Source organism: Bubalus bubalis, chromosome 24 (assembly GCF_019923935.1).
Source record: "Bubalus bubalis isolate 160015118507 breed Murrah chromosome 24, NDDB_SH_1, whole genome shotgun sequence".
NCBI lineage: Eukaryota > Metazoa > Chordata > Mammalia > Artiodactyla > Bovidae > Bubalus > Bubalus bubalis.
The window spans coordinates 23929852-23943852 of NC_059180.1; the positions used below are offsets into that span (position 1 = coordinate 23929852).

Genomic DNA, 14001 nt, shown 5'->3' on the forward strand with positions numbered 1-14001 from the left:
TGTAATCCCAGGTAGAGACGGGATTTTTAACTTAAATTTTAGTGCTTCATGAGAGAGCATCTTATTTTGTCTCCTAGTTTCTTGAAGATGTTTATTTGAGTCATTGATCTATGCAAATATGTGCAAAAGGAAATAAGCATCACAAATATTGATTACTGTGCCAGCCAAACCTATCTTTTGATTGTGAGTCCTTCTACAAATACAGAAAACAGTGCTTTACATCTATGGAGCTTGCTATGAACCTGGACTGTTTATGGAACATGAGAAATAGGATGGTAGGATGAAAGAAAACAAAGAAAAATAACTGAACTCTCAGAGGGGGAAGAAGCTGAAGGTAAAATCATGAAAAATAACAAAATAACAAAAAAAATAACAAAATAAACAAAATAACAAAAATAAAAAAATAACAAAATGATACCTTCTGTTCCATATTGGCTATATTTTCTGCAAGTTGTCTGTTGTCCTTCACAAAATTACTGATTTTCTCTGCTATCTGCTTCAAATTAACTAAAGAGAGATAAAACAATTTCTAAGATTTAGTAGAAAAACTCAGTTAAAATTGAATTATCTCAGTGTAAGCAGCAGACATATATTATCTTTTTCTTTTCTCTTTATATAACTTTTCTCTTTACTATCATGTCTAAAACAAGCAAATTTTAGCTAGCAGAATTTGAAACCTAAGAAACATTATTTCAATGAGATTCCTATGTAAAACACTTTCAAAGATGAATAAAAACATTAAATCGACTTCTAAATTCTCCTCCATCTATAAGTACCATTCTCAGAAAATTCAGTCACTTCAGCTAGCTGTGTCGTCACCAAAGATGAGTAGGAAAAAGAAAACATCCTGTCAACTTAAAATTCTTGCCTCCAATTACTAAGGTGAATATATATGTTGCTATAAGTAAAAGAAACTCCTTATTTCATCCAGCTTCAACCCACATCCAGGCCCTATTTGCAGTTCCACAGAAGGCAAGTTCGAAATGTTGACTGATAGGCTCTTGAAAGGCTTCCGATGTCTTCCTGATGCCCTGTAGATTGCCTTTCTCTTTGGAATTGAACACACTTGCATACAATGTGGGCTTCACTAAGTTGGTGCTAGAGGACCAGGATAACTCATAGTCCCTAAAAAATAGCATTTTCCTCCCAAGATGGAGATAATGTTAACATCAATTTTCAGGAAGACAGAATGCATAAAGCACCCAATCACAGGTGTATACACATGTATGAAGCCCCTGGTGGCTCAGACGGTAAAGAATCTGCCTGCAATGCAGGAGAGCCAGGTTCCATCCCTGGGTTGGGAAGATTCCCTGGAGAAGGGAATGGCAAGCCACTCCAGTATTCTTGCCTGGAAAATCCTATGGACAGAGAAGCCTGGGGGGTTAGAGTCCATGGGGTTGCTAAGAGTTGGACATAACTGAGTGACTAACACTTTCACTTTCACATGTATCAAGCTCAAGAACACAGCCTGCAGTTCCAGACTCCTCCAACAGACATTTAATTCCCTCATCGGATCACACAGTGCAAACTTATCTTCTGTTTGCCCATGGTGAAAGCTCAGATGCCGAGATCACTTTTATTACTGCCACCATTGCTGCATTCATTGTGATGAACACCAACATTTGAGGGCCTACCAAGTGCCAGCAGCCACCCTGCTCTCAACAGAAAGCCCACATAATCATCACTATCTATAAAGCACATACAGAATTCATTATCCCTATTTTGCATCATGTTCATTTCCACTCATTCTCCAGTGGCATGAATGTTTTCCTCCACTTCAGACTCATAACCCATGGCTTCATCCTTTGTTGTGACACACAATGCCTGGCAATATCTGCATTCTTCCTTAAACCTGAAGCTTCTTCACTATGGTTTTATCATCTTTACCTTTCACCAAAAACTGGGTCATGACAGGTACTCATTCCAAACTTCAGTCTCATCATCCCTTGCTTCCTAAACATTTATATGCAAAATTAAATTCATCCTATTCTCCCCACTCCCCACTCTTGTGATCTTTTCCTCATTCTTTTTTTTTTTTTTAATCTCAATGAATGGCAATTCACTCTACAATAGCATTAGACTTCAACTCAGGAGGAGGAAATTTTTCAAGAGTAGCCATCAAAATATAAAGTAATATCCTCTAATTAAAAACTAAAAATAAAAATTATACTTAAAAAGTCAATTAGACAAATACAAAAAGTCACTGTGTTTATTTCTAGCTGAATTAAAACTAACATCAAACACCAGTACTGAGAAAATATCACAAAGGAGTCTAAAGCTTAAACTCTTACCTTGAAATACTGGGGGCTTGACCTAGGGAAGGAAGAAACAAAATTAAATTTGATATCAAAACATATTATTTTAACAATCTATAGCTCCAGTAATTTGGCCACTTGATGCAAAGAGTCAACTCATTAGAAAAGACCCTGATGTTAGGAAAGATTGAAGGCTGGAGGAGAAGGGGGTGACAGAGTACAAGATGGTTGGATGGCATCACTCACTCAATGGACGTGAGTTTGAGCAAGAACCGGGAGATGGTGAACTACAGGGAAGCCTGGTGTGCTGCAGTCCATGGGGTTGCAAAGAGTTGGACAGGACTGAGTGACTGAACAGCAACAACAAATAGTTCCTGATAAAATATCAAAATAATAATCCCCAAAATTATAATAATTATTTTGATAGTGATAATGATTCATATGATTAAAAATAACAACAAAAAAGAATTTACTATTCAAGTCGGGCTACTTCCTACACAATTTCTGATAAGGAACACAATGGTAAATAACTTATTTTTGACCAAAAGGTCTTTTTCAGTGAGTAAGTGAGTGAAGTCACTCAGTCGTGTCCAACTCTTTGTGACCCCGTGGACTGTATCCCACCAGGCTTCTCCGTCCATGGGATTCTCCAGGCAAGAATACTGGAGTGGGTTACCATTTCCTTCTCCAGGGGATCTTCCCGACCCAGGGATTGAACCCACGTCTCCGACATTGGAGGCAGATGCTTTAACCTCTGAGCCACCAGGGAAGATAGGAATGGATAAAAGATCTTTTATATTCTACTAAATGAACACCTATCTATTTAATTTTGATAATGCCATGTATTTTGTTTTGATAATCTTTTATTTTTCATAACACAATGTTATAAATATACTAAAGCATTGTTATTTTCTTAAATGCAATATGTACATTGCAGTTCAGAACCTGGGATTATTTTAAAAGCTTCCAAAAGGAAAAGGCAAAATCTTTCTGCTGAGATATGCCTCTTATTTTTCTGAAATCTTTCAGGGAGTTGGCTGTTTGATGAATTGATATACACTGAAACATATCATGGTTTGAATTTTCCAGACCAATGAAAATAGAGGGTAATCTATGGGAAAGAAAGTGGGAGATGGCTAGAGGAAGAGCACAAGCAACAAAAGAAAGGACAATAACATTTCAAGAAAGGAGAAATGTGCTTCCCAGATATGAATTATAACCTAAGGAATTTTAGCTCAAGAAAATCCAGGCAGAGCTTCATTTTAATATTATGCAAAGATACATTTTCTTCACCTTAAAACATATTTCCTCATTCAAAATCATAAGCAATATTCAGATTGAGACTGAAAGCTTTCTGAGGCTAGCCCCAAGACTTGCCAAGATATTAGAATATCATTAACTTTACACACTGCACAGGAAAACAGTGAGCTTTACTGTCCTTTGTCACCTAATCCCCAGGCAGGGGCATGTGAAAAGAAGGATGGGGTCACCAAATACTTGATATTTATGTTTTCATCATGAAGAGAACGTTTTACAGATTGTCATTTTTCCACTGAGAATATAGTTCTTTGGCTCACTGAGTTCTTTAATAAAAAGATTAGAGTATTTTGCAAAGCATTTTCATTTCAAAGCTAATTTCTGTTAAAGTTTATACTCTAAAAGGAAATAAAGAGGAGAGTTGGACTCCTGGATTCTGGTCCAACTTGTAAGGAACTTGGAAATTGTCACTCATCCACAAACAAGACAAAAGCCAAAAGACTGGAAAAACACCAAAACTCCTTGTAGATCACTCAGAGAACTGAAGCCACAAGACAAATTCTTGCTAGAAAATTAGAGAAACTGACCTGCAGATACAGGTAATCATCACTGGAGCAGAGGCCCAAGGTCAGAATTCTCTACAGAACAGAACATCATGGGAGAGAAATCTATACTCTAATGGATGAAGTCCTGGGGGCTCTGTGTGGCCAAGTGCATGAAATTTAATAATGCCAGATTGCCCAGTGTTAGGGGATACCCTATGTTTCATCAGTTTTATCTTCGGGAATCCTAAAAGATATGTAAATATTGGGGGAAAATCTCCACATGCTGTTGACATGAGAGAGGGAAAAATAGTCATTTAAAAATAAACACTGTATTCTTTTCTATTTTTAAATGGACAAAATATCAAACAAAAAAGGAAATTATAGGCCAGTATTACTGAAGACAAACATGCAAAAATCCTCGACAACATATTCACAAACCAAATCCAACAGTATATTAAAAGGATCATACTCTGAGATATGGGACTGATTTCAGGGATGCAAGGATGGTTCAATATCCACAAATCAATCAATGTAATACAACATATTCACAAATTGAAGAATGAAATCCCTATGATCACATCAATAGATGGAGAAAAATTCAGCACATATTTTATATATATATATATATACAAAAATATACATAACTACCTCAGCATAATAAAGTCCATCCATGACAAACCCACAGCTAACATCATATTCAATAGTGAAACATTGAAAGAATTTCTTCTAAGATCAGGAACAAGACAAGGTCATCTACTCTTCACTTTTATTCAACATAGTTTTGGAAATCAGCAACAGCAATGAGAGAAGAAAAAGTAAAAAGCAATCCAAATTGGAAAGGAAGAAGTAAAACTGTCACTATTTGCAGATAACATGATACAGTATATAGAAAATCCTAAAGATGCCACACAAAAACAACTTGAGTTCATTAATAAATTTTGTAAATTTGAAGCGTGAAAAATTAATATACAAAAATCTGTTGGTTTTCTATATAATAACAATCAACTATCAAAAAAAGAAATTAAGGAAAAAATCTCATTTACACTTGCATTAAAAAAAAAAAATCTGTGTTCAGAAACCTATGAGTTTAAAAAAACCCCGTTCTCAGAAACCTATGAGACTGATGAAAGAAATCAAAGACATAGAAAGGTACACTGTGTCCATGGATTGGAAGAATTGATATTGTTAAAATGATCATACTACCCAAGGCAATCTATATAATCAATGCAATCCCTTATCAAAATAACAATGGCATTTCTCACGGAACACAGGAACCACCTGAAAGTGATCCCAATGTCCAAAGATGGAACTATTTGAGCAACAAAATGAAAGAGGATTGCATTATTCTAGAAAAATCAAAATACATTTCAAGAAATCCATATGGAAATATTTTCCTTAGAGGATGAATTCTGCATGATTAGGTAGATGCTCAGTTCTCCAAGATGTGAAATAGAACTCCCCACTCCTTGTGGTGTGCACACAGTAATTTCATCAGGGAGGATGTACACTGTGGCCAGGGGAGAAACATAAAAGGCACTGACTAAAGATCTTTTCTAATAATTTTAATAATACTTATAAATGGAGGAGTATACCATTTAAAAATTGTGAATCACTATGCTGTACACTTGCTGCTGCTGCTGCTGCTGCTGCTAAGTCGCTCAGTCGTGTCCGACTCTCAGTGACCCCATGGACTGCAGCCTACCAGGCTCCTCCACCCATGGGATTTTCCAGGCAAGAGTACTGGAGTGGGTTGCCATTGCCTTCTCCGAAACTTATATAATATTGTACATCAACTATACTTCAGTAAAGGAAGCCAAGCCCTCAAGAGAAACAATTTTACTAGAGTCTAAATAGGGTTTGGCCCAAAGACGAGGTGACATCGGCAAAGGGAAATGCCCAATTCCAACGCTCTCTCTCTCTCTCCTTCCTGTCTCATCTATGTTAAACTCAGCCTACCCTCTAGCCTGGTAATATAAAATCTTACATTAAAGGCCTATATATAATACCTCAGTTCCACCACAACAGGGCAAAATATGGAGCTAACAACAAATCCTTACAAGGCATACTAAAAGAAGAAATCACACAGTTTGAACTCAAAGTGCAAATATTTGAATCACACTTAATATGGAAGAGACAATCAGATCATTATCTCTGGGGATTTAAAACCTTAGAGAATGAAATCTGCATGATTATGTGATTAACATGGTAATGGATCCAATGGTAAAAAGTGGACAATATGCAAGAATAGATGAGGAAAAAGGATCCAAAGGAAAACGGAGGAATCAAGAACACTGTAACAGAAATGAGGAACATGTTTGATGGGTTTATTAACAAACTCAACATAGCTGAGAAAGAATCAATGAACTTAAAGAAACGTCAGTAGAAACTTAAACAGATGCAAAGAAAATAATAATAAAGCACAAATTACTCAAGACAGTGGGACAATTACAAAGGATCTAACCTAAACATAATAGCAATACCAGTAGAAAAAGCAAAAAAACTTTTGAAGCAATAATGACCAAGAAATTCTAAAATAATGATGATAATGATAATCACTGAGCCACAGATACAGGATGCTCACAGATTTCCAAGTGGGAATGAATACATACATATATATTTAGATGTTGTTTATATATTTATGTAACATATAAGAGAAAGAAAAACTTACGTAGAAGCCAGGTGTGGAGGGCATTGGAGTAATAATAACACCTTACCCAGGGAGCACAAAGATAGAAATACATCAGACTTCTATTCAGGAACCATGTAATCAAGAAGAAAGTGGAACGAAATATATTAAAAGTGTTAAAAGGAAAGAATCATCAACCCAGACTTCTGTAAACACTGAAATTAGCCTTCAAAGCACACTATGGAATAAAGAAAATTGTGAGAGATAATGAAGGGCATTACTTTAATGGTAAAGAGGTCAATTCTGCAAGAAGACATAACAATTCTTCATATGTATGTATTAGTAATAGTGTCAAGAATTGACAGAATTTCTAGGATAAATAGATGAACTCATTATTACAGTCAGAAATCAAAACATTTTATCAGTCATTGACAGATCCAAAATATAAAAATCTAATAAGAATATACTTGAACTGAACAACCAGCTGGGTCTAACGACATCTATAGAAGACTTCAACCAGTGACAGCAGAATACACATTCTTCTCAAACTCATACAGAGCATTCACTAGGACCATAATTCAGAGCCATAAAACACTTGACAAATTGAAAGTAATGGCATAGAAAGGATATTCTAAGACCACAATGGATCTGTAAGAAATCAGTAATAGAAAGATAACTGGAAAATCACATGAAAAATGGAAATTAAACAACATACTTCTAAAGAAAACATGGGTCAAGGAGGACATCTCAACAGAAATTTGAAAATATGTCAATCCAACTGAAAATAAATACATTAAAATTTGTGGGATGCAGTGAAAGCACTGCTTGGAGGGAAATTTGTAGAACTGAATGCAAATAAAATGTCTGTGACTATAAACTTTCCCATCATGGATAATTAAAAGTACATTTATAAGGTACTTTAGTAATACTCACAGCAAGGATAGTCCTCCAGAAGAAAATGACAAACTCAGAAATTCCCAAGGAGGCAGTAACCGTTGTAAGCCTGCAAAGAACTTCATAAGCCTCAGGCCCAAGATGGAAATGGTCAAGCAGAATATGGGCCAGCTGAAATAATATTTGAGATGATAAGGAAACTTGAAGACAATTGCAGTGTATCTATCACAAAGAATCAACTTTAGAAAACATAAACCAATCTCCAGGAGGCACCTACATCCCTCTTATATATCCTCATGGAGGAGAGAGGGGACAGAAGGATTCTAAAGGAGCAGGAGGAAACTTTTAGGAGTGTTGTGTTTACAATCTTAATGTAGTAATGGTTTCATTGCTGCACACACATGTCAAATATCAACAGACTGTACTCATTAAAGAGGTGCTTGCTATCATAGATAAATTATACCACACTTTAGCTGTAGAAAAAAAGTCTGATACACAAACTGTTAGAGATTTTATTTTGCTAACAAACACATTGCAAGTATTTTAAAAACAGTCAGCAGACATTAGCCTATGAATGTAGAAGACATCTTAAAATTGAAAAATAAGTGAATGCAAACAGAGTGGATGGGAAACCTATGCCTTCTGCTGTATCTTCATGAAGTACCTGGAAAAACTCCTACTGAACGTTTCCTAAAATAACTCCAAAATGTATAGAAGGATGGGGAAAATAACAAGAAAAAAGTATGTTAAAGATATAAATGAGAATAATAGAGAAATATTTATAGATATTGAAATAAGTGAGAAAGATTGGCAGCTTGTTATAATAAAACTGATTATTTTTTCAACCAAAATTAATTAAAAATTTCCATTTAGCCCAAGTTTCTAAAGACATTGAGGTTTTTTTTATGTGCACTTTGATTCTGAACCAGAGCACATAATGTCAGACTTCTGAAGTACATAATGATTTATACAATAGTATCATTTCATATATTATGATTAAAATTATAAGAATTCAATTTAGCTAAAAATACAATTCCAGTCAATAAAAAGAAGTCACTTTCAGTTTTCATAGCATTGCACCTAAACAATTAAGAGCAACCATGAAAATTAAATTATAAAAAAACCAAAGTTTCTGAATAATAAAAACAAGAAGAAAGCATATTTTCTTACAAAATCTAGCGATGTAAGTATTTTAGGAGGAAATAAACTCAATGTGATTCATACTAATCTACATACCAAGTTTCAGTTTTGTAAAAATAAAATCCCTCTACTCTAGAAAGTAGCTTCTGAAATGAACAGCATTTTCATCATCAACCCTCACAACTGAGGTCAGTAAAATGTGTGCTGTTAGGAATCATACACTGTCTTTGAGTAGACACTGTGAGAGATAAAAGGGGCTCTTAGCACAAAGGTTAAACACACAGATCGAATGCACAAAAAAAGACCAACCCCATCTGGTCAGTAACTGGTAAAACATCCTCAGGCGTGGGCACTCTTGTTCTGTATGGCAACTGCCTAAATGCTGACATCAGTAGCTGACTCCTACCTAGAATTGATCCAGTGGGGTCAATAAACTGAGGTTCTCAGAGTCAGTGGCCATGAGCAAGAGTGGAGGTGGCAAATGCAAGACAAGTTGCTTTATCTGAGTGCCCAAAGATGAGATAGGGGAAAGAGAACTTCACTAATCTATGAGAATACAGTCTCAATCCCTTTGAGGGAAAAAAAAAATTCCAACAAAGATTATCTAGACATTTCTTCCTTTGTAGGCTCAAAAGAAACAGGTGGAGGTATTCATGTCGCATGACTCTATCTCAATGCAAAGGTTGTCCCAGGTACTGGGCCTTTGCAGATCCTTCAACATCTGGTGCATGCCAAAGAGAACAAATCCATTTATCTCTTTGGGGTGTTCTCAGTTTTTATCTTTCTTTCCTGTGTGTGGAAGAACATTTTTATGGGGATGAAAACTTTCATAGTATGGTGAACCTGGCATTTCTTTATATTTGAACAATTCTAAGGACTTAAAGGACCTTTCTGTTTTGGGTAAATCAGCACTCTGTACATAGACACTTCATTAAAGAAAGGGCAATGACTCCTTCACCTTCAGGTTATGTCACTCCTAAGGAGTTCCCTGTTATAAGCATCCCAGCAGGGTGTAGCCACACTGACTGGGCTCTCAGGGCTCCCATCAATCTGGCTGGACAGAGTCCCTGAAGGCAATATTCAAAAACACAATGAAAGGGATGCCTCATAAGTTGATAAAAGTCAACAAACCAGAAAGCCCAGAGCACAAATGGCATGTCACTCTTTAGCAGACCAGTACCAACCCAGAGCTTAAATACCACAGTTTGCAGGACTGCCAAACTTCACAAATATGAAGGGTGTGCTTACAGGAAAACACACTCCACAGGGGAGGACCCTGAACTTGTGTAGCTTAAAGAGGGATCTTGACAAGCTTTCCAGGGGCCAGTCTAATTTTGAGCCCAGGACTCCTAATAAATAAGAGTTCCTTACTTAAAAAAAAAAAAAATAACACTATTGAGACATAATTCATATATCATACAATTCATTCATTTTTGACATACGACTCAACAGCTTTTAGTACATTTCCACTTCCTTCTTTGACCAAATAAGGTTACTATTTCAGGTTTCATCCTGTCAAGCCTGCTATGTTTTGATTCCCGCGGCAGCGACAGGGCCAGGACAATGATGAGAACAGCTGCGGCAAGAGCTGGTTCAGGCTGGTCAAGAAACATGCCCTGAGGACCTTGGTCTTCACGAAGGACTGAGTTCCCATTGAGGACACCAAGAAACATGCAGTTATTTAAGTTCAGTATGACAGAGCCCAATAAAAAGGAAGAAACCACTGGTGTTTGGTGTTTTCTTACATGCATGTTTGGGAAAAGTGGAGACCTGAGTAGGAAGAGACAGAAAAGCAGTATCTCCATCCCCATACGCTGCTCCTCCCAGGGGCTCCGAGGTTGCCAGCTAAGATGTAGGGTGGGGAGGGGAGGAGAGTGGTTGGATTTGGAGCTGGGGAAGGGATGGGGGGGTGCTGGTGTGGCAGGAAGTGGGTGTGGTTTCCTGGGAGGATTAGAAGGGGCTCCGGAAAAAGTACCAGGGGGTCAACCAAGTCCTAGAAAGGAGGAAGGAGTGTTCCGACACCTCAGTAGGCCAGCAGGTCAGCAGGTCAGGAGGCAACAAAAAACAGCTAAAGTGGAATCGCAGGAGCAGTTGGAGGGGACGACGGGGCTCCGTCTTCCTCCTAGTCTTCTCCTGTTTGGACGATGCCATAGCAACACGGATGCTTTCTACTTTCTCTCAGCCAATCACTTGCCTTAGCCTCTGATTCGTCATAGTGACATCCCTCGCGACCCCAGTTTTAGAATGCCCCTCCCCTTTCTGCTGATTCCTCAAGCGCCATTTCATCCTGGTCCTCTGGAACCTTTTCCGACCTTATGATTTCTCGTCCTCTTGAATCCAGGTTCCCTGTCCCCCACTTCTGGGTTTCCTTTGAGAACCCCCATGGGCAGTGCTAAAAACTGTATAAATCAGTTAATGACGGAAATATAAGAATGATCAAATATACAAGCAGACTGGGAGGTTTTCACACCCCTCCTCCAAAAAGTCATACAATGTGCACACAGGACATCTGTAAGGTGTAGAAGATCTATTAAGATCTTCTATTAAGTCAATCATTTTAATCATGATGGTTTCCCTGGTGGCTCAGTGGTAAAGAATCTGCCTGTCAATGCAGGAGACATAGGTTCCATCCCTGAGTTGGGAGGATCTCCTAGAGGAGGAAATGGCAACCCACTCCAATATTCCCACTCCAGTATTCTTGCTTGGGAAATCCCATGCACAGAGGAGCCTGGTGGGCTACAGTCCATGGGGTTGCATAAGAGTTGGATACGACTTAGCAACCAAACATTTTAATCATACAACTGTATCCATATATCCATCAGTATCATATAACAACTATAAAGGAAGCATTAGTTTTAGGCACATATAGCATATTTACAAAAACTAACACTTTATTTTGGCCACAAAGCAAATTTCAATGTATTTCAGAGGAGCAAATTCACACAGAGCATGTTTTTGGTAATGTAATTGTTCTAGAAGAGTCGAGAATGAAAGCTAACTAGTATTTCTCATGTTTGGGAATTCAGAAATACCCTTACAAATAAAATATGGGTAAAAAGCAATTTCAAAGGGAAAGATGCTACAGTTGAACTGAACTACACGGTCATGATAATATAGTAATAAAATCTTGTTTCCTTCTGGCCTGTGTATTCCACTTTGTGTGACAAGAGGGTATGGTCTGAAAATCATCCCTAAATAATTTAGACATTTTAATACCTGAAACAGGGGTAGATACATCCCCTGTTAGCATGGGCTTTAGGTTATGAACCTAAACAAGGGAAAAAAAGCCACTCTAAGTTCATCAATGTCTCTTCTGGGGGGATCTGAGGGCAACACCCAAACAGCTTGGCAATACCAGGAGTGCTGGGTGGGGAGAGCCAAGTAGGTGGGCAGGGGCCAAAGGACCCAGGTGGTTAGACAAACCCTACTGGTGATCATCTATTCTGGGCCATGCCCTGAGGTAAACTTCCTAAAGATACTTTTCTGCAGTGTTTTCCCAGTTCCTTCAGGCCCATGGCAGCTTTAAAATCGTTGTTTTAAATCTATAGCTTTTTATTATTATGGAAATTTATTGTAAACAGGAAGCATTCTATTAATGTTATAATGGAAAATCAATGCATTTTACTATAAATACAAAGAAATGATAAAGAAAAGCAAAACAAAAAACAGATCACAAAACAATAATGTTTAATCTTCTTTAGATGCATTAGCCTGCCTTCTAGGCTCCACAGTTGGGCTATCTAGTTATGAAAAGGCAGACTAGGCACAGAAGGGGGTGGGACTCAGACTAGACCAGAAGTGAATGGGAGGCCTATAAAGGACTGAGGATTCACCCTAGTTATAGCTCAAGCAAGGACGATAGAAAGAAGTGAACAGAGTTAAGGGGCCTGGAAACTGTGAGACCATTTGTGCAGCTGAGGAAGCATCTCCAAAGCCTGTTCAGCCTCTCATCCAGGAGAGCCCTCCATGGCCCCTGGAGACAGGGCCAGGAGCCTAGGGCTTGAGACCCAGCTGTGCTGCTTCCCTGTAGTGGGACCCTGGGTGGGTTTCCTTTCCTAAAATGGGAGTGTCCCCTCCTGCATCCAAAAACTGTCATGAAGATAAAGGGGGGCGATGTGCTGAGCACCTGTGCATGTTAGCATCATCGTCTCCCCAAGGGCAACTTGACAGCTTAGGAGGTGTGAAGCCTCTATAGGTCTCCCCTGTTACCAGCCTGTGCTAAGCACTGCACTTTGCAGGCATCTTTTTATGGTCCATACCATCTGTATCCTCATTGCACAGATACAAAATCAGAGTCAGAATGGTCAGGGAGATGCACTTTACCCAGGCTGAGAAAAGGGTCAGAGGGGACTTAAGTCTAGGAGGGAATGTTGGGAGAGGAGGAAGCTGAGGCTGGAGTCTCCAGAGAAAGAAGGGGCCAGAAAAAAGCTTTACCTGTAGTCCAACTTTGCTCAGGGTCAGCCTTGCTCTGAAGATGAAGCAAACCAGGTAGCCATGGTCATACCTGACTCTTCCACCTCGGGCTGATGGTCAGCCATTGCTGTGGTGATCATAATATTATTATACAATAGTCTTGATGATGTCTTTACTATTATTGTGTTTTTGTAGAAGAGCACAGCTCACTCTGACACATAGCAGAGGTTCTGGGGAAACTCCCTTCTTTCCCTCTCTTGACCTTGGGATCTGTTAAACCCCATGCAACACTCCCACTTCAAATGCACATTGTCCCCAGAGTATGTCCTGTTCCCAGAGCCACCCTATGCTGGCCACTCTTTGGCATCTCAGGACGTAGGCACAGTCCTCTGAAAGACCTTGCCATGGGACAGAAGCCTAGCACAGCATTTGAAGCTAGGAAAACACCTACTTCTGAGAGGGTAACAGGCAGGAAGGCTAGGGGTCCCCAAGTGCCAGACTTTTTTTTTAATCTCTCTCTTAAGTGGCAGGAGGAAACAAACTACAAGCGCCAGACTTTTTTTTCCCTTCTCTATACAAAATTAGAAAGTTTCTTTTAAAATTCTCTGCTGCCATGATGACATCTGGTTCTACCTGAACTTAACATTTCTCAAACCTTGAGCTAACCAATGTGTTTTTCTTATGGAAATATTTTTCTTAAGCTATATTAATGAACTATGTATTTGCTTGGAAATCTGCCTTTATTCAAGATTCATGTCAATTGCTTTATGGCCCAGGATGACTCACATTGTGCCAATGCTATCTGAAAAGACATGTTGTGGGTGAGGGGCCTGGTGACACTTTCTCAGTTTTGAGGCAATTCCTTTCCCAA

The 14001-nt window shown here is 38.4% G+C and overlaps 1 long non-coding RNA gene across 1 annotated transcript; it reads right to left on the minus strand.

The window, feature by feature from the left end:
• Positions 1 to 415: 415 nt before the first annotated feature.
• Positions 416 to 7836, minus strand: LOC123465352. Its single transcript, XR_006640578.1, has 3 exons — positions 7617 to 7836; positions 2292 to 2313; positions 416 to 507 (listed from the first exon to the last, which is right to left on the minus strand). It is a non-coding gene; the product is annotated as an uncharacterized LOC123465352 (long non-coding RNA).
• Positions 7837 to 14001: the final 6165 nt, after the last annotated feature.